Source organism: Cynocephalus volans, chromosome 11 (genome assembly GCF_027409185.1).
Source record: "Cynocephalus volans isolate mCynVol1 chromosome 11, mCynVol1.pri, whole genome shotgun sequence".
Taxonomy (NCBI): Eukaryota; Metazoa; Chordata; class Mammalia; order Dermoptera; family Cynocephalidae; genus Cynocephalus; species Cynocephalus volans.
Window position 1 is genome coordinate 82,546,893 of NC_084470.1, and position 19,504 is coordinate 82,566,396.

The 19,504-nt window shown below is 35.8% G+C and overlaps 1 non-coding gene across 1 annotated transcript; it reads right to left on the reverse strand.

Annotated features, from left to right (window-relative positions):
* Positions 1 to 19,069: 19,069 nt before the first annotated feature.
* Positions 19,070 to 19,176, reverse strand: LOC134391489 (U6 spliceosomal RNA). Its single transcript, XR_010025004.1, has one exon. It is a non-coding gene; the product is annotated as a U6 spliceosomal RNA (small nuclear RNA).
* Between the last annotated feature and the right edge of the window lie 328 nt (positions 19,177 to 19,504).

Consider the following 19,504-nt stretch of genomic DNA (forward strand, 5'->3'; position numbering starts at 1 on the left):
AGTGGCTATTAATTATTTTCCTCATTTAATAGCTGAGGAGATTAAGGAAGAAAAATGATTTGTAGGAGGACACCAAGTCTGGAAGTCCTGTAGCTAGGATTGGAACCCAGGCTTTGTGAAGCGGTCATGATCACCCTCCACAGGACTGTGTTGGGTTTGACCAACCACAGTGATTACACTGAGAGGACCAATGTCTGATCATCTCACTTGGTGCCTTAGGGGTGCAGCCACAGAATTAAACTCATATTTCTATTTTAATTCTAATTTCACCCAATGTTCCACCCTCTTGGTCTTTTCTTGTCTGAGTGGCTTTTCTTTTTCTTTGCTTAATGTGTCGCAGAGAGGTGACTGAGATCATAAAGTGCCACTAGTGGCATGGATAAGAATGGCAACATATTCTAGAAGAAGTATATGAGGGCTTGATTTAGGAAATGTGGGTATTGCTCTTATTTCTGCCATTAATCAGCTATATGAATAGAGACAAATCTCTTCATGGTAAGACTACTGTAATACCTGTATTATTTCCTTCACAGTGTAAGAATAAAAGGAAACCATATGTTAATAGAGTTCATAAAAATAAAAATGCCCTACATGTGCAATGTGTTTCAGTAAAATTTCATTTCTATTAGTTAGACTATGAATAAATAAATAGAGAGTCAAATAATCTCTCTTAGGTGCATGCTGGAGTAAAAATATGCTTCCTATTAGCATCATAGAAAACCAGGTTTGAAAGGAGCCTTGAATTATTTTAGTCTAACCACCCTACTGTTGTTTGGATACATTCAGCACAAATGGAAAGTATATAAGCAATGAAGGTATTTGACCTTATATCCGGACATAGCACCCTAAGTTGAGTATATTTAGTTATTGTACATAGTAGTGATATATTAAAATGGAAGTTTTGGAGTCATGGAAATATGAATATAGGCACAGTGGAGTTACAGCTTACTTGGGGAATAGGTTAGAAAGTCAGCACTAAATTGCTCATAATGACTTGGACCAGAGCTCTGGAGGTTTAAAAGCCATAAATTAGCTTGTTTTGTTTCACTGCATTTATGCTGTGAGTGATTGGAAGCTAAGGTTTAACTTGCGGATGGGGTTGAAGGTTGTGGGGTGAGGGGGAAAATAAAGGAATAATTCCCCCTTTTTGCTGACTTCATCAGGTTTAATTTGCTTATGTTAAATGTGTGTATTCTGGGACTCAGTGGCACTTACATTTATTTCTAATGCTGCTAAAAAGCACTAACTATAACACTGCAATCTGTTGCTCACAGCCTTCGTGAGCACACCCTCCCTGAATTTTCTTTTACCCAGATCATATTTGCAAAGCTTCAGCAACTTTCAGTATGGCATGGCTGAACATTGTAACATCCTGAACTTGGTCTTAATATTCTTCCAAATTAGGACTAGCTCCCTCTCCTTTTTTGGTTGCCATTCACCTTTAATCCTCAAGATGCAGTAGAGATTATAGCAGTTATGATGTGTGTATAACGTCAGAGAATATACACGTTGAATAGAAGAAAACCAGTCCATTCTCTCACAGAGTGAAGGTGCCTGGAGGTCTAAACAGGGATTTGGTATTTGTGGGAAGATCAAGTACTCTGAGCTGTGGTTATATATTTTAGTCACATTTTCTAATTCATTTCCTGTTTACCTGCTACAAAATCCTGTCAGACTTAGATTTTGGCAGCAAAAGTAATTCGTTTCTTGAACATCTGTTTGTAAATTTCAGGTAGATAATTTCCAGATAAGAAGTCAAATCCTCAAGTTACTTATATACATAGGTATATATCATTATATATATATATGTATATTTTTTTATCATAAAGCTTTTTATGTTTTTACCTCCCTAACTGGACGTTACCTAGCTCACACACACACACACACCATTAAATTTTGTGCTCTCTTACAATACTTACAAGGATGCCCCTGGAGTCTGAGTGCCTGGGTTTATGTCCGAATGCTGTTATATCCTAGCTATGTGAGTTAGGGCAAGTTACATAGCCTTTCTAAAGCCTCAGTCTTCCCGTCTGTAAAATGGGGATGACTATCACACCCATCTCATAAGATTGTTGGGGGTGTCCGGTACATAGCACTGGACTGGCACTGTATAAACAATCATTAAATTTTAGCTCTTTCGGGCTGAGCCCAAGGCGCACTCGGGAGAGTGCGGCACTGGGAGCGCCGCGACAGGATCCTATATAGGAATGGCTGGTGTACTCACTGGCTGAGTGCCGGTCACGAAAAAGACAAAAAAAAAAAAAAAAAAAAAAATTTAGCTCTTTCTATTCTCCTTTTAATATTTTTTGTTTTGTCATTTGTGTACTCATGAAATTTCCTCATTTAAATGGTGAACTTCAGAACAAGGTTTTCACCTCACCTAACTTGTTTTCTAATTCCTTTACCTTATACAATGACAGACACTGGGAAGCACTTTGAACTGAATGTGGACTTTGTAGTCAGAGAGAAATGGGATCAAATCTAAGTTCTGATACTTAAATGTGAGCCTCGTTTTTCTTGTGTGTAAATTTAGAATAATAAAAATATCAGGATCACAGGTTATTACTAGTTTTATATAACAAAAAGTATGTGAAGAACTTAGATCAGCACTTGGCACAGTACACCATCTGTCAGTGTGGTAGTTCTCATTGTTATTACCTGAAAAAAAATTCATGTGGTTTTGAGAATGATCAAAAATGCCAGAGAGGAAAAGTATAAAAATGTGAACTGATTATATATATTCTGCTAAAATCTTTTTTCATGTATACAGTGAAATTATTTGCATTTAAAAAATTCTATAGAACTATAGGGACAGCACATTTTCCCCTTGATAGATCAGACAAATGGAGACCTAGGAGGAAGAACTAGTTTACAAAAGAGGACACTAATCTTTAATGATGGTTCCTTGGTGACCTTTTATTCTTTGGCTTTCATTTCCTGCAATGGTCATCACTAATCAACATAAAAGTAGTAAGTTGGAAAAGATTTCTGACTTATTTTATCTGCTCTCACGTGCTTTTTATTCTTTTCTGTTTCTTTCCCTCATATCTGGGACAGGAGATCTAGCTCCCCATTTAATCTGAGCTTCAAAATATCCCTGTGTGGTATTTAGGGCAGGTATAATTACAACCAATTTTTAAATGAGAAATAGCCCCAGATAGGTTAATTGTCCGAGGTCCCGCAGCTATGGTAAACTGGTAGGCAGGATATGAATCTCGTCTTTGGACTCTACATTACTGTGCTCTTTGTATCATATCAGGCTGATAGTGACTTTCAAGACTGCTTGGTCCAGCCCATTGTGAAATCAGTAGTTTTAAACTTGGGGTAAAAAGTGTGCTCTCCCCATCAACTATTGAGTCAATTGACAATTGTCAACTCTGTTCTAAGCCAAATAGTGATAATAAATACTAGTAGATGAGAATAATTTAAACCCCAAACCAAATATAGCAAGAGAAGAAAAATATTTACATATAGGAAATATATTAGCAAGTAATATGTTTTGCTGATGTATTAGTCTGTTTCTGTTGCTTATAATACCTGGAACTGGGTGATTTGTAAGAAAATGAGACTTATTGCTTGCAGTTTCAGAGTCTGGGAAGCCCAAAGTCCAGGGAACACATCTGGTGAGTCTTCTTTGATGGTGTCTTTACAGCAATGCAGGGATCTCACGTGGCAGAAAATGGTGGAGCAGAGAGAGACTCTCACCTGCTCTCCTTTTAAAGCCCTCAGAACCACGCCCCTGACCACCATTATTAATTCATTCACTATGGCATGGTCCTACAATATAATCATCTCTTCAAGGCCCCATCTTTCATTTATCATAATAGGATTTTCCACCCTCAACAGTTATAGTGGGAATTAAACTTCTAATGTATGAACTTTGGGAGACACAATTCAGTCAATCCACAGCAGCTGATAGAGTTAAAATAAAGGCCGGGTATGGTTAAGTATTATGCCACTGTGGCTTCTCCTTGGAATTCCTAACATAATGCCCAATGTTTGCTTAGGAAAAGCATGTTTTCAAAGAAAAACTAAATTTAAAAAGTATGATTCTTCTGTTATAGGTCAGTCTATAAAGACATCATTTACTTGTATGAGATACAGGTGTTTTATTCTCCAATTATATTTTGAGAAATATATTGGAAAATATATTTTGGAATATATTGGAAAAATAAACATCTCAGAGGTTTTGTTTTTGACCTCTCCCCAAAATGCTGGATATAAATTCCCATACATCGAAAAGACTGAGAAAATATTCACTGACTTACGGAAGGTAAACTTTATTGAGCAAAAACACCTTCCAGTTTCTTGGAGGGGCTGGAGTCAATAATTCATCTCCTTGTAGACACAACTGAAAAGCAACTCAGCACAGCTGTCTGCTCCTGCTCTTTTTGGTGATTGATGGGGGAGGAAGCAGGCGGAGGGTGCTCTAAGGATTTCTTGCAGGCAGGGATCTTAAACTGAAGTTCATGGGTATCTTGGAGCTTCAGTGATAAACTTTATAGGATCTGCAAACCACCACCAATAATATGCAAATGCTCCTACACATCTGTGTATCTTCACCCTAAGCGAAACATATAAAAACTTGTTACTCATTAATAATACTGGTAGAAATCACCAATGTGGCTAACTCGAGGAATTAGATATCACAAGTCCCAAGGGAATTGTCCAGCTCGCGGCTTCTTTTACAGAATCAGAGTGAATAGCTGAAATACTGAAGCATTGCTGTTGTAGCTTCACCTTCCCAATCTTTGTGGGCAGTGAGAAGGATGTACTATTGAGATAATGTGCTTTAGCCGTAAATTTCAAGTGGAGGGTATAAACATGAAGAAGATTATATTGCCTACTCCTGCTAGGTGTCCAAAAATATCCCATTAGATTCACCATAAGTAATACCCATGAAGAATGTGGGATGAACACCTATATAAGGAATGTTAAAGCGCTGGGAGAGATGAGAATTTTAGGGTGAAATAAACTAGATATGTCAGAGCAGAACACGTCTCCAGGGAAGGGAACGGAGAGGGTAATTGTATTGTGGTCATTGGGGTAGTCATTTGTTAAATGTTAGACTTCTTAATGTTCTGGGAGAAATAGTATTTTTGTTTTTTTTGGTTCCACCTCCCCTCAAAGCTGACTTTTTCTAGTGTACTCTCTGGTAGACTCAGGGTTTAATATCAGTTTCATCACTTTTCCTTCTTTCCTCATCATAGAATTCTCTTTACATTTTCTAGAATTCTCTTAAATGGTAAGTTCCATGAAACTTATTTATTTTGGCATTTCCTATATTTACATATACATACATATATAATTTTTCTATATACAAACATCTGTACTGAAAAGAGGTTGAGAAGACAAGGGATCAGCTTCTGGGCTAAATGTCAGTAGATTTCTCTTTTCTGCAGATATATCAAGCCTACAAATATCTTTTATATTTTTCCATTGTTCCTACTAAATGCTTGCAATTTATAGTGAAACTTGCAGGGATAAATTGATATCACAGGATAGAACACAATGTAAATGTCATGGTTCTATTATAAGCAAAGTAAGTGATGTTTGGTGTTTTGGCAAAAATTTTTTTAAATTTCTATTCTGGAAAGGTAGTATTTGTCATTTACTTGAGATACCTTTTCTCATTAGTGGATTCTACTTAAGATTTATTTTGAATTTCTGAAGAGGAAAAATGCAGATTCCACTTGGCTGAGACTAAGAACGTAGAGAAAGCACAGAAATGGCCACTCACTCTTGATAAATGCCAATTCTGGGAGGCCATTGATTGAGTTGTTCTAGATTTGGCACCACCTTTCCCTGAAGATGAGATTTTGCAGGCTATAAGCTTTACTGTAAAAGGAGTTTACTGTTTTACTTGCTGATGCTATAAAGGCAGAGAATCATCTCAATTATCAAGCTGAGAATAGTCTGTTAAACAACAATATTAATTTATGCACACACTTTGCCTTGCTGTAATTAGAGGTGAAAATCATCTCCTTAAAAAATGAGCCTGTTCAACCTGTAATTACCCGTGTCCTTGAGGGGTAGTATTTATGGCAAGTTAAAAAAAAATGCAGTAATACATGATCAGAGTTGTGTATTTTAAAAACTTTGTCCTGTCTGAAGTTAACTGCATGAGAATTAAACTTTACATAGGAAGCCAAAGCAAAGTTAAAGCTTGTTAAAATATAAATATTTTTTTCATCGGATGGATTTGAAAATAATAGGCAGGTTACACAGATATAATAAAATACCTTATTCATATATTAGAAAACATGAGCTGTGGTGAATAATCAGACAGATTTTGTGGTTCTATTACACTTAAAAGTAGTTGATTTTAATTTGATTCATGTTTCTAAATTAGTGATGGAGGACTTCAATTGTTGTTAAGGTTTCAACCATATGACTTCAGACTTCAAATTATTCAAAGTTTCATTTACATTCAAGTCTGCTGATTTTTTAAATGACAGATTCCATAGTTCAAATCTGGAGGGTTATAAAACTCTTAACGTCAAATAAGTCGTCTTCTTGCTAGGCCTGGTCATAGAGAAATAACAATTTTAAACTCCCAAGTGGTACTAAACTGGGGAAGCTTAGCTGTTGATAAAGTATATTGATACTTATGGTAAGAAATGAATATAGCTGACTGGGTCGTTTATGCATTGGAAAAGACAACGTTTTAGCTTGAATAATCTAGTTCCAATGTTTTGTGCTTTTAAAATATATCACTAAATAAAATGTCCTCTGTTGTTTGAAAACTGCTAGAAGCATGTTATCTTAATGTCTGCATAGTTTGTATTAAACTATGGCTATTGGATCAAATTACAGGAGAAGCAAATGTGTTTTGCCAGTTGCTTATTTTATATTATCATCACAACAGATCTAATTTCTCTATTGAAATGGTGCTCATCTTGTCAAAATTTCAGGTCATATTTTGTTTTGCATCTGGCATGTTCAATCATTGTGCAGGCCTCCCACCAACACTGTTTCCTCTGCTCTCCTCCCCTCACTCTGTCCTTCTTTCTTTCTTTTAATTTAAATCAGATGAAAATAATTGATGTGTGCTATGTTTCTATGATTATTTGTAATATTAGGGCCGGGACTTGGCTTTTGCATCCAAGACTTTTAGTAACAGTTTTGCAATTATAAAACTCTAAAACACTGACTTACTCACAAATCCTTCTTAGCCAAGGCAGCAAAGCCAGGTGTTGGGATAGAACTGGGCTGATTATTGCACATGGCTTCTTTTTTTATTCCCCCACCACACCCCTGAATAGAACATATTTGATTCATTACTTTTAATGAGGCAGTCCTATCCAATTTTATTTTGTTAAATGAGTTAAAAATAATACAGGGTAATCTAAATATTCAGTTGTAATATCTATTTACAAAAGATAGATGGGGGATTTTTTTAAAGCTGAGATTTGGAATGTCATGTAAACCTATGCAGAAAGCAATGAGGGGGTTAGCAGTTCATGGACAGCAATCAAGTCCTGTTCTAAGCACTTTTGCCTCCTCCAGTACCTGATGTTTGCCCTTCGCTGTTTCCCCTGCAAGCATATGACTTCTTTGCCCTTCCTCAACCCTTCCTTAGGATCTTCTGCAACCATTTCCTCTGCCTGGAATGCCCTTCCCCATAATCTGTATGGCTAGCCCCCTCACCTCCTTCTAGTCTATCCTGAATCACCTGCCCTGACCATCTGTTTAATGCTGGAACATGAAATCCCCATCCCAACAACAAATTTCTGCTTTCTCTCACCCTGGCTGACTTTTCTTTTACCTATTGTACTTGTCATCTTTCTTTTTTATTGTGGCAAAATATGTATGACATGAGGATTGCCATTTTAAGCATTTTTAAACATACAATTACATGGAATTAATTACATTCACTATGCTGTGTAGCCACCACCTCTATCTATTCCTAAAACTTTTTGTCATCCTAAACATAAACTCTGTACCCATTAAAAAATAGCTTATTATTCTTTACCCCGAGTTTTTGGTTAACTCTAATCTACTGTCTCTGAAAATTTTTTTCCTTTTTTTAAAATTTATTTTTCCTTTCTTTACCCTTGATAATTATACAGATTTATGGCATACAATGTGATGTTTGGGTACATTTATACAGTGTGCAGTGATCCTATCAGGGTACTTAGCATACCCATCACCTCAAACATATGTCACTTCTTTGTGTTGGGAATATTCAAAATCCTCTCCACTAGCTACTTAGCTTTACAACAATTTGTTATTGACTGTAGTCTCCCTATGTTGCTATAGAACACTAGATCTTATTTTTCCTGTGTCTCTAGAATTTTGTAGCTATTGACCACCCTCTCCCTGTACTTGTCATCTTACACACTAGATTATTTTTTTATTATATTTCTTATATCTTTTTTTAACTCCCGTGCTAATGTGTAACCTCCATAAGAAAAGAAATATTTGTCTGTAGTGTTCCCTGATACATTTTAATCACGTAGGACAAGAGTTTTATATGATCTATTTGATCTTTGTCTCCATTGCAAAGTAATTCCATAAAAGCTAGCAAAATATTCTTAATTATCCTTTAAAGTTAGGCTGCAAAACATAGACTTCAGAACAGGGGAAAAATAATTACTGAGGACTGCAGATTAGTTACCATAACCATGATGTGATACCTTATTTTGTATTGTTAGCCCCAAATAACACGAAGATTCAGAACACTTGCTTTGTTCTTTAGAAAGAATACTATTGGAGAATTGTACTTATTGAACTAAAAATATACTCACATTTAAACACCAGTAAAATTATAGATCATAAAAAGTCTTCAGAGTAAAGCAGGTATGCTGTGAAAGTTTTGTAATTATACACATCTGAAATACATTGCACACTGTGATTCCTTAAAGACTAGTGGAAATGTTTCAACTGGAGTAGAAAATAACTTTTGATTTCTACACTATGGTATTTGGCTCAAGTTACAAATACTATTAAAAATTTTAATTTTTTTAAAAAAATTACAGCTGTGAAATTATTTTTATCTTCTAAATATTATATCCTAGTTTATATTTATTATATTTATTTTAAAAATAAAATCTAAAAAATAAACTTTCACCTGGAAAATAAAATAATTTCACCTACAAAATGATATCTTTTGAAGCATACTCATTTTCACTATAAATACACAATTAGTAAACATTCACCCAATAAATAAACTTTGCCAGGCATAATTGCTGATTGAGAAGAGAATACTGAATAGTTATTGACTGAGAAGAAATGTTCAATAGCAATCTCAAGTTTACTTTCTGGATGAAAAAAATGGTTTTTTTTGAAGGATGGGAGAGATTTAATTAAACAAAATAAAAAAAGTTTACTCTCTATTAAAATTCAAAAGGTTAAGTACATAGGTACAAAGAAATACATGACATCTTTTTTTTTTTTTCAAATTCATACTGCATTTGCATCACACAAAGCAAATAAGCCATGCCCTCCCCCAAAGTGGATAACAGAGGTATGTGTATAACATAAAAGAACATCTGTTAGTATGTCTCTCCTGAAAAAAATGGAAAGGGCAAAAGCTTTCTTCTTTCAGAATTAATTTGATAATGAGAGCTCCCCTTAAAACCTCAAGTGGCTCAACACAGAAGAGTACAGAACGGCAAAGCATAGAGGGAATTCCCAATATAAATGATTAGGTTGGTGGTAATAAGAAGATGCAGTGCTAATTCCTCCTTTACTAATTGCTAATATAATCACAATATAGTAGGACAATATGGGAACACATGCAAATAAACAAAAGTAAAAGGACAGGTCTGTTTATTATTAATTATGTCAGTATGAGATACAGCAGTAAACTGGAGGATGAGGGAAAGCTTAGTTGTTTTCTTTTCATTAGCCTTCCTCTGAGGGAATTGCTCTATTTCCAAAAATGAGTTCTTATTAAAAAAAAAAAAAAAACCCTACAGCCTGTACTTTGAAATCAGGTGCAATTATCCTATTAGCAATTGAAACCTTCTTCAAATTAGGAGAGGCTTAATTTAAACTTTTTAGGTCTATGGTAATTGGATTGTCTATTTGCTAGTAACTGGACTACATTTACTGAGATGGTCAGTTCTCCTGTCCTGTAAATATGATCCCCAATTCAGCATCATCAGGGAACACCTATAGAAAATTTCAGGCTTAAGATTATTTTTGTGCCTAATGTAAAGAAAGCCTAAAAATAATCTAAAAATTGCTCTGAGTTGCTTGGTATGAAGATTGGAATTAAGGTGGTTCAGTTGATAGAAATATCTTTTTCATAAAGATATTTTTATTGTCATGTATAATTATCTCATATAAAATAGACAGTTAATAAATGTCATTTGAGGATAATGGCAGACAATAAGTACAGGAAATGGAAACATTATGATTTTGCATATTGGGTTGCTATTTATTCATGAGTTGCTCAATGCCCTGCTTTTCAACTAATTATAAAGAAGAAAGAACCCATAAACTAAGTCATATTAAGATATCAATGACTAATATTGTATTAAAAATTTTGTATTACCCTTTTCAAGATTGTTTGCATATCTTCAAACAGGATGCCTAGCAGTGAAGATATTTTGATTTAAACAAAGTGTCTCTGGATAGAAATAGAAGTAGAAGACATATGTAGATGAATGATATTTTTCAAATCAAATCCCATAGGACAATTACTACTATGCTTACAATGAATATCTTGCTTGCAGATTAAAATTAAACTTTTCAGTGGGTTATGGTCTGGATAAGACAGAGTAAGGACATTTCACCCTGTCTCTCTTACTGAGTGTTATCAAACCTGGACAGCAGGTACTATGGTTTGAATAAATTCACGTTAAAATTTGGTTGCCATTGTTGCAGAATTGGGAGGTGGGACCTTTGCAAGGTTATAAGGCCATGAAGGATTAATGCTGTTATAAAGGGCAAGTTTAACCCCCTTTTGTCTCTTTTCCCTTCTGCCTTCTGCCACGTGATGATGAAGCAAGAAGCCTCTCGCCAGATGATGGCACCTTGATTTTGGACTTTTCAACCTCAAGAACTGTGAGAAAATAAATTTCTGTTTGTTATAAATTACCCAGACTCAGGCATTCTTGTACAGCAGCACAAAATGGACTAAGACGTCAGGTACGGAGCAGCTAGCTATTTGGGAACTTATAAAAGTAAACATATTCTCATCAGCTTAAAAGGTGAAAGCAAGCCAGATATCCATCGATGGCTGAATGGATAAACAGGATGTGGTACATGCATACAATGAAATATTATTGGGCCTTACAAAGGAAGAAAATTCTGACACATGCTGTAACACAGATAAACCTTTAGAACATCAGGCTAAGTGAAATACACCAGTCACAAAAAGACAAATCCTGAATGATTCCACTCTATGAGGTACCTGGTATAGTCAAACACATAGAGACAGAAAGTAGAAAGGTGGTTGCCAGGTGCTGAAGGGAGGGAAGAATGGGGCGTTGTTGCTTAACAGGTGTAGAGTTTCAGTTTGCCAACATGAAGAGTTCTGGAAATGGGTGGTGGGGATGTTTGCACAACAATGTGAGTGGACTTAATAGTGAACTGTACCCTTAAAAATTATTAAAATGGTATTATGGACTGAACTGTGTTCCCCCAAAACTTATCTGTTGAAGTTCTAACCCTTACTGCCTTAAAATGTGAGTGTATTTAGAGATAGGACATTTAAAGAGGTAATTAAAGTTAAATAAGGTCATCAGGGTGGGGTTCTAAGCCACTAAAACTGGTGTCCTTATAAGAAGTAGAAAGAGACAACGGGGATGTGTTCCCAAGAAAAGGCCACGTGAGGACACAGCAAGCAGATGACCATCTGCAACAAAGGAGAGAGACCTCAAGAGAAACCAACTCTATCAACACTTCCAGCCTCCATAACTGTGAGAAAATCAATTTCTATTGTTGAAGTGACAAGGTCTGTAGAATTTTGTAAAGGTATATTCTTTGAATATGAATGATATATTGTTTGTTATGTGCATTTTATTACAATTTAAAAACAAATGGAAATAGTACCAGGCAGACTGGGGAAGAAGACTAGAAATGTATGATAAGGCTGCTATTTTTTTCCCCTGTGGTATTCCTCCCACTTGAACTCGGAAAGGCACAACCCTAAATCAGCATTAATATGGACAGAAGAAACTCCAGCAGAAGTCCTCTAGTTCTGGCTTAAGGGAGCAGAAAAGGGAATTCCTAACTCTTAGGTAGAGTCAGGGAAAGTCCATGCTTTTTCTTTGTCTCTGTCATCTTGTGCCCCAGCCTGCAAGCAGTCCTGTGGCAGCCTGTGCAGCAAAAGCAGCAGCAGCAGCAGCAACTGAAGCCTATGGAGGCGAGTGTTGCTTTCTGATAAGAGAAGCTGTTGTCTCAAGAGGTGAGGAAACTCCTATTGCTTTTTTTGCTTCTCACTATCTTCCCACTGCTTGGCCCTGATGTAGGTGTAGTCAAGGCAAGTCACAGCAGGATAACAAAAGCACCAGGTTTTTGATGGGAAGACCAAAAAAGACTCACAGAATCTGAAAGTACTGGAGAGATAGCAAAGAGGGAAAAACCTGGGGAAGTAATGTCTTGGGCTTGTTCATGGACTCTCACATTCAGTAAGAGTAGACCCAGATCTAAAGAACATGCACAGACTTTGAGATCTTAACTATGTGATAGACATTTACTCAGATCCCAGAGTGACTGCTTGGTAGTACACACAAGAGGCAGGTCCAAATAGCACAGCAAAAGGTTTTGAAAACAGAACTGATACCAGAAGCATATCCGATAGGAGGCTCATTGGAACTTACAAAATGAACCAAATCAGGTTGATTACCTGCCAAAACAAAAATGTAAATATTCTCTGTAGGATTTACACAACACCCAGAATCCTATAACATAAAATTCACAATGTCCAGAACATAATCTAATATATGGAATATAAAGAATGCATAAAGTTCTATTTATTTGCGAAAAAAAATCAATAAATGCTAATTGCAATGTGATGTTGGAATTATCTGAGAGAGACTTTAAAATAGCTATTATAAAAATGCTCTGACAGTTAAAGGTGAACACTTTTAAAACAAATGGAATGAGAGAAAGTTTATTCTGCTATTGCACTCTTCAAGATATTCTCGATGGTTAAAAGAAAAAATTGTAACATTTTTGATGAAAGTAATGTTTGTAGGTAAAATATGTAATACCACCATATCATAATGGGGAAGAGGACAAAGGGAAATATATGATGGAAAGGTTGTTATATTCCAGTGGAAGTGGTAAAATGTTTATTGGAAGGAGAAAAGTTAAGCAACCACTCTACAGTCAAAAACAAAATAGATGCATTAAGACAGTACACAAAAATTTGTTTGAATGGCCCAAAGGATGGCAGGAAAGGCAAAACAGGGGAACAAAAACAAAAAAATGGTAGAGCTAGATTCAAACATACCAATAATTACATAATATGTAAATGTTTTAAACACAATTAAGAGAATCTCAGAATATATAAAAAACATGACCTAGCTATATGCTGCCCACAAGAAATTTACTTTAAAGTCACATAGGTTAATGAAAAGTATAAGGATGGAAAAAGATATACCATATGAACAATAATCAAAGAAAGCTTGAGTGACTGAATGGAGTTCTCTTACCACAGAGCAAAGAAAATTTGCAGAGAATGATAAAGTTCAATTCACCAAGAAGCATAACTCATAAATGTGCATGCACATTCTAAAAGGAAGGATAGACAAATATACAGACATATTTGAAGAATTCAGGGCTTCTTAGTAATCAATAAAGCTAACAAGCAGGGAACCACAAAGCTAGACAAGAACGGAAAACACCAACAACGAATAGGATCTAATTGTCATATCTAATTGGTATCATCAGCCAAACATACATTTTTTTGAAGTGTACATGAAACATTCGTCAAGATAGACCTAACCATGGATTATAAAACAAATCTTAACAAATTTAAAAGAATTGAAATCATACAAAGTATGTGCTCTGATAATAATGGAATTAGAATAGAAGTCATTAACAGAAAGAAAACAGAAAAATCTTGAAACTCTTGGAAATTAAACAATCTAAACAATCCATAGGTCAAACTGGAAGTTTCAAAGGAATTTAGGAAATATTTTGAATGAATGAAAATTAAAATACAAGATATTAAAATTTGTGTGATGCGGCTACTATAGTGCAGAGAGGAGAATCCACAGCATGAAATGCTGATATTAGAAAGAAGAAAGATCTTAACTCAACATTCTAAGCTTCCACTGTAATAAACTAGAAGAGAAAAAGTAAAATAAATCAAAGTAAGCAGAAATCAATAAAATTTAAAATATTGAAACGATAGAGAACGATCGATGAAACCAAATTCTGAGTCTTTAAAAAGAACCATAAAATTGATAAGGCTGATAAAAAAGAGAAAAGACATAAATTACCAATATCAGGAGAGAGAAAATATCCCTACAGACATAAAAAATAGTGATAATAGAGATACTATGAACAACTCTATGAATATAAATTTGCCAACTTAGATAAGATAGATCAATTTTTTAAAAAACACAAACTACCAAAATTTACCCCAAATTAAATAGGCAATCTAAATACTCCTATATGTATTAAAGAAATTGCATGTGTTGCTAAAAAAATTCAAAAAAAAAAAAAAAAATCCAAGCCCAAACAATTTCAATGATGAAATCTACCAAACATTTGAAGAAGAAATAATACCAATTCTACACAAGCCCTTTCAGAAAATAAAACTTGCAGAATACATTCAATTTGTGTTCTGAGGCCAACATTATCCTGATTTCAAAACCAGACAAAGACAGCATGAAAGAAAAAACTACAGACCAATATTTCTCATGAGCATGTATGCAAAAATCCTCAGCAAACGTTAGCAAATAGAATCCAGCAATCTATAAGAAGAATAATAGACCATGACCAAGTGAGTTTTATCCTTGGATTGCAAGGCTTTCAAATATTAGAACATCAATCAATAAAATTCACCATATTTTAATAGTCAAAAGGAGAAAAGCTATGACATCACCTCAAATGATGCAGAAAAAGCACATGTCAAAATTGAACATCCATTCATAATAAAAACCCTGCAAACCAGGATAGAAGAAACACACTTCTGAATAAGACCTGAAATTAAGGCCCACTGGTATATGCTGCCTTATAACCTGGTGAGACTGGGGGGTCTCCAATGGTCTAACCGCAAGTTTTGCTCTCTGTTTCTGGGACAAGGTCCCCCATCCAAACAACCGTCCTCATCAACTGGATCACGTACACTTCCTGCTTATCCTGAGTAGTGGGTTTCAGTTCACTTCTGAACTGAATTTGGAATTACTCAAACAAGTCAACCATATCCTCACATGAGAACCAGCCTTCTGTCACCTCACGATCTTGATACTACAAAGCCTAACTTGATAACTCAGATTCTAAGTGAAATTCCCTGTGGCCCTGCATGATGTGTGGTGACCTCCTCCTTCACGCTGTGAGTAGAGGTGGCTAATAAACTGCAGTTGATGTCATCTGCCCAGTGTTGGGTGTCCTGTGTCTGGTGACCCCCAATAACCCTAGGCCAGGAATTCCTCTCTCACCAATGGGGTGACTAAAAGGCAATTAAATCATTGTCCTCAACTTTGTAAAGGGAATCTAAACAAAACCTACAGCAAACATTATAAATAGTGGTGAAAGACTGAATGCTTTCTGCCTAAGATTGTGAACAAGGCAAGCATTTAGTAGTAAGCAAAATTTAGAAATGGCCCCCCAAATCACCACCACATGGTGTATACATCCTATACAATACCTGTTTACGGAGTGTGGGAAGGACCTGTGAATCTGTTGGGGTAGTCACTTCCTTGATTAAGTTAACGTTGTGGCAAAGGTGCTGGGATAGTATCTTCCATGATTAAGAGATATATTTAGTAAGATTCTGTCCTTGTTGACTGGAGAGAGATCCTCCTGCCAGCCTTGCTGAAGTTAGCTGCCTTGCTCTGAGAAGGCCACATGGCTGGGCCCTGGCAGTAATCTCTAGTTGCTGAGAGCAACCCCAGCCAATAGCCAGCTAAAAAATGGGGACCTCAATCCTACAACTACAGGAAACCAAATTTTGCCAAAACCTGAGTGAACTTGGAAGAGAACTCCCCAATTTCCAGAGGAGAACACAGCTGACACCTTGATTTCACTTGTGAGACCCTAAAAAGAGAACCTAGCTAATTCATACTTGGACTTCTGGCCCACAGAAATTTAGCAGCTTAAATGTGTGTTGTTTTAAGTGGCTAAGTTTGTAGCAATTTGATATGTAGCAATATACAACTCATATAGATGTCCTCTCACCACACTTATTCAAGATTGAGGTGGAAGTCCTAACCATTGAAAAGATATACTGGGAAGGAACATTTGCAAATGGAAACACAAATGACTTGTACTCAAAATATGTAAAGAACTCTCAACACTTAATAGTTAGAAAACAACCCAATTAAAAAATGGGCAAAAGACTTGAATAGACACTTCTCCAAAAATGGCATGTCACATGAAAATATGTTCAACATTATTAGCCATTAAAGAAATGCAAATTAAAATTATGATGAGATAAACTCTGCAACTGATTAGAGTGGCCAAAATAAAAAAATACTAACAATATGAAGTGCAGATGAAGACATGGAGCAACTGGAATTCTCAGACATTACTGATGAGAATGAAAAATGGTACAGTCACTCTAGAAAACAGCTTGGCAGTTTCTTATAAAGTTAAATATATGATCTAGGAATCTCATTCTTCAGTATTTTCACTAGAGAAGTAAAAATCATATTTATGCAAAAAGCTGTATAAGAATATTCATAGTGGCTGTAGTCATAATTGCCCCAAACTGAAGCAACACAAATACCCTTTAACTGGTGAAAGGATAAATAAACTGTAGTATGTCCATACAATAGCATACTATTCCTCAGTAAAAGGAGGAACAACTCATATACACAAGAACATGGATGAATCTCAAAAGCATTTTGCTGAGTGAAAAAAGCCATTCTCAAAAAATTGATGTAGTAGACAAATAAAAGCTCCCCCAAACATGTCTGTGTCCTGCTTCCCATATGTCAACTGTGAAACATCATATGGCAAAAGAAACTTTGCAGATGTGATTGGGTTAAGGATCTTGAGATGGGGAGATTTTTCTTGGATAATGCTGTTGGGTCCAACATGTTCACAGTATCTTTGTAGGAGAAAAACAGAAGAGCCAAAAGACAGAAAGGTGATGTCATCATGGAAGCAGAGAAGGAAAAAGCAGTGTGATGCTGGCCACAGGCCAAGGAAGAGGGGCAGCCTCTAGAAGCTGGAAAGGCAAGGAATGAATTCTCCCCTAGAGTTTCCAAAAAAAAGGCAGCCTAGCTGATGCCTTGATTTTAGTAAAGAGAGACTGAATTTGGACTTCTGACTTCCCAAACTGTAGGATAATAAACTTGTGTTGTCTTAAGCCATAACTTTGTGGTAATTAGTTACAGAGCAATCAGAAAGTAATACAGTTGCATATTGTATGACTGTATGTCATTTTCCAAGTGACAAAACTATAGTGACACAAAATGGATCCAGGGATTGGCGAAAATCTGGAGTGGAAGGAGTATGTGACTGCAAAGGAGTAGCACCAGGAATTTGTTCTGGGGTGTTGGCACTGTTCTGTGTCCTCAGGGGGGTGGGTATGACAGGTATGGATGCCTACATTAAAATTCATAGAATTGTACAGATGCAAAAGTCAATTTTACTGTTTGTCAATTGTAAAATAAAAAACAAAGAAAACAATGATGTATTAGTCCATTTTTGTTGCTTATAACAAAGTACACTGAACTGGGTGATTTATAAAGAAAATGAAATTTATTGCTTACAGTTTCTGAGGCTGAGAAGTCTAAAGTCCATCTGGTGGTGGCGACAGTGACCAAGGGGTCTCACATTGCAAGATGGTGGAAGCAGAGAGAGCAGAGAGAGACAAAGACAGACTCTCCTCTTCTTTTAAAGCCCTCAGAACCACGCCCCCTCACCACCATTTTTAATCCAGTCACGAGGCTTGGTCCTACAATCCAATCACCTTTTCAATGCTCCACCTTTCAATTACCATTAATAGGATTTCCTACCCTCTTAATAGTCATAGTGGGGGCTAAGTTTCTAATACATAAAACTTGGGGGACACAATTCAAGCTTCAGGGAATTTTGTGGGGTCATAACTCAATCCTCTACAAATGAAAAACACTTTTTTCACTGAAAACAAAACAAAACAAACTTCCCTCGAACTTTTTTTATGTGTTTAAGAACTTGTAATGAAGAATCGAAATGATCATTTTGTTCCTCTCTATTTAACTTAACTGTTCAGCCATGGAGAAATAGTGATTCCATTATAAGCTAATTGATTAATTTTCAAACTGAGTTTCCTGTGTGAGGAATTTGGTTTCTTGAAGGAGAGATAGTGCGGGGCATAATGGTAGTGAACAGAATATGGGAGGCACCAAAGGCCTTTGACTTAAGTCTTGAGCTTAAGCAATAAAGTGAGGAAAAAATAGCTAGCCGGGTAATGCACGAATCTTTTTTTCTTAGTATAAAAGTAAAAGAGAACTTAAAGAAGTTTAAAAATAAAATGAAAATTTTGCTACAGGCAAAAACATTTGCTGTGGAAAAGTAAGTCAGAAATCTGATTATGTTGAACAAAATTGTCCATCTGTCTCTCTCTTACATTCAAGGGCTGACCAAAGACTTCTTGCTTTCTAATTACCAGGGAACACAGAGCACTTATTAGTACCTGCTTGGTATTGGTACAGACATCAGTACCTGTTTGTCTATACTTTGACATTCTGTAACTCATGCAATATGGGCCTGGTGTGTATGTATTTCCTTCAATTTGCATTGTTTTATTTGGTACTATTAAGTAAACTGTAGCACTTATAGAATATTCTAGGTTATTCACAGTTCTATTAATAAGAGATTATAAACTTTTTGAAAAATCTTTGGGGTTTTTTTTGGCAGCTGGCCAGTACAGGGACCCAAACCCTGGTTATGGTGTTATAAGGTTGCACTCTAGCCAACTAAGCTAAGCGGCCAGCCCTTAATTTTTTTTGAAAGTATAAAACACTTCACGAATTTGCGTGTCATTCTTGTCCAGAGGCCATGCTAATCTTCTCTGTATTGTTCCAATTTTAGTATAAATGCCACCAAAGTGAGCATTCTATAATAACGTTTTAACTTATTTATACCCTTGCTAGATTATAAGCCTTGTGAGGGCAGGGAAAATGTTTAATTTATTTACAATTTTCTTTACTAACCTTGTACACATTAAATGTTTGTTAAATGAATAGATAAAGGTTTACAAGAATTTCACTGTCCAAATATTTTATTTGTAGAGCTTAACACAGTTATTTTGTGTTGGGGACACACCTGAGAGTACTGGTGATACACTTGAAGGGGACTGAACTGTACCCACTGCTTTTACACAAGGTGTTTCTTAACCTTTTAGTTCCATCTATTTATTTGAGTACAACTACTTCATTCCTAT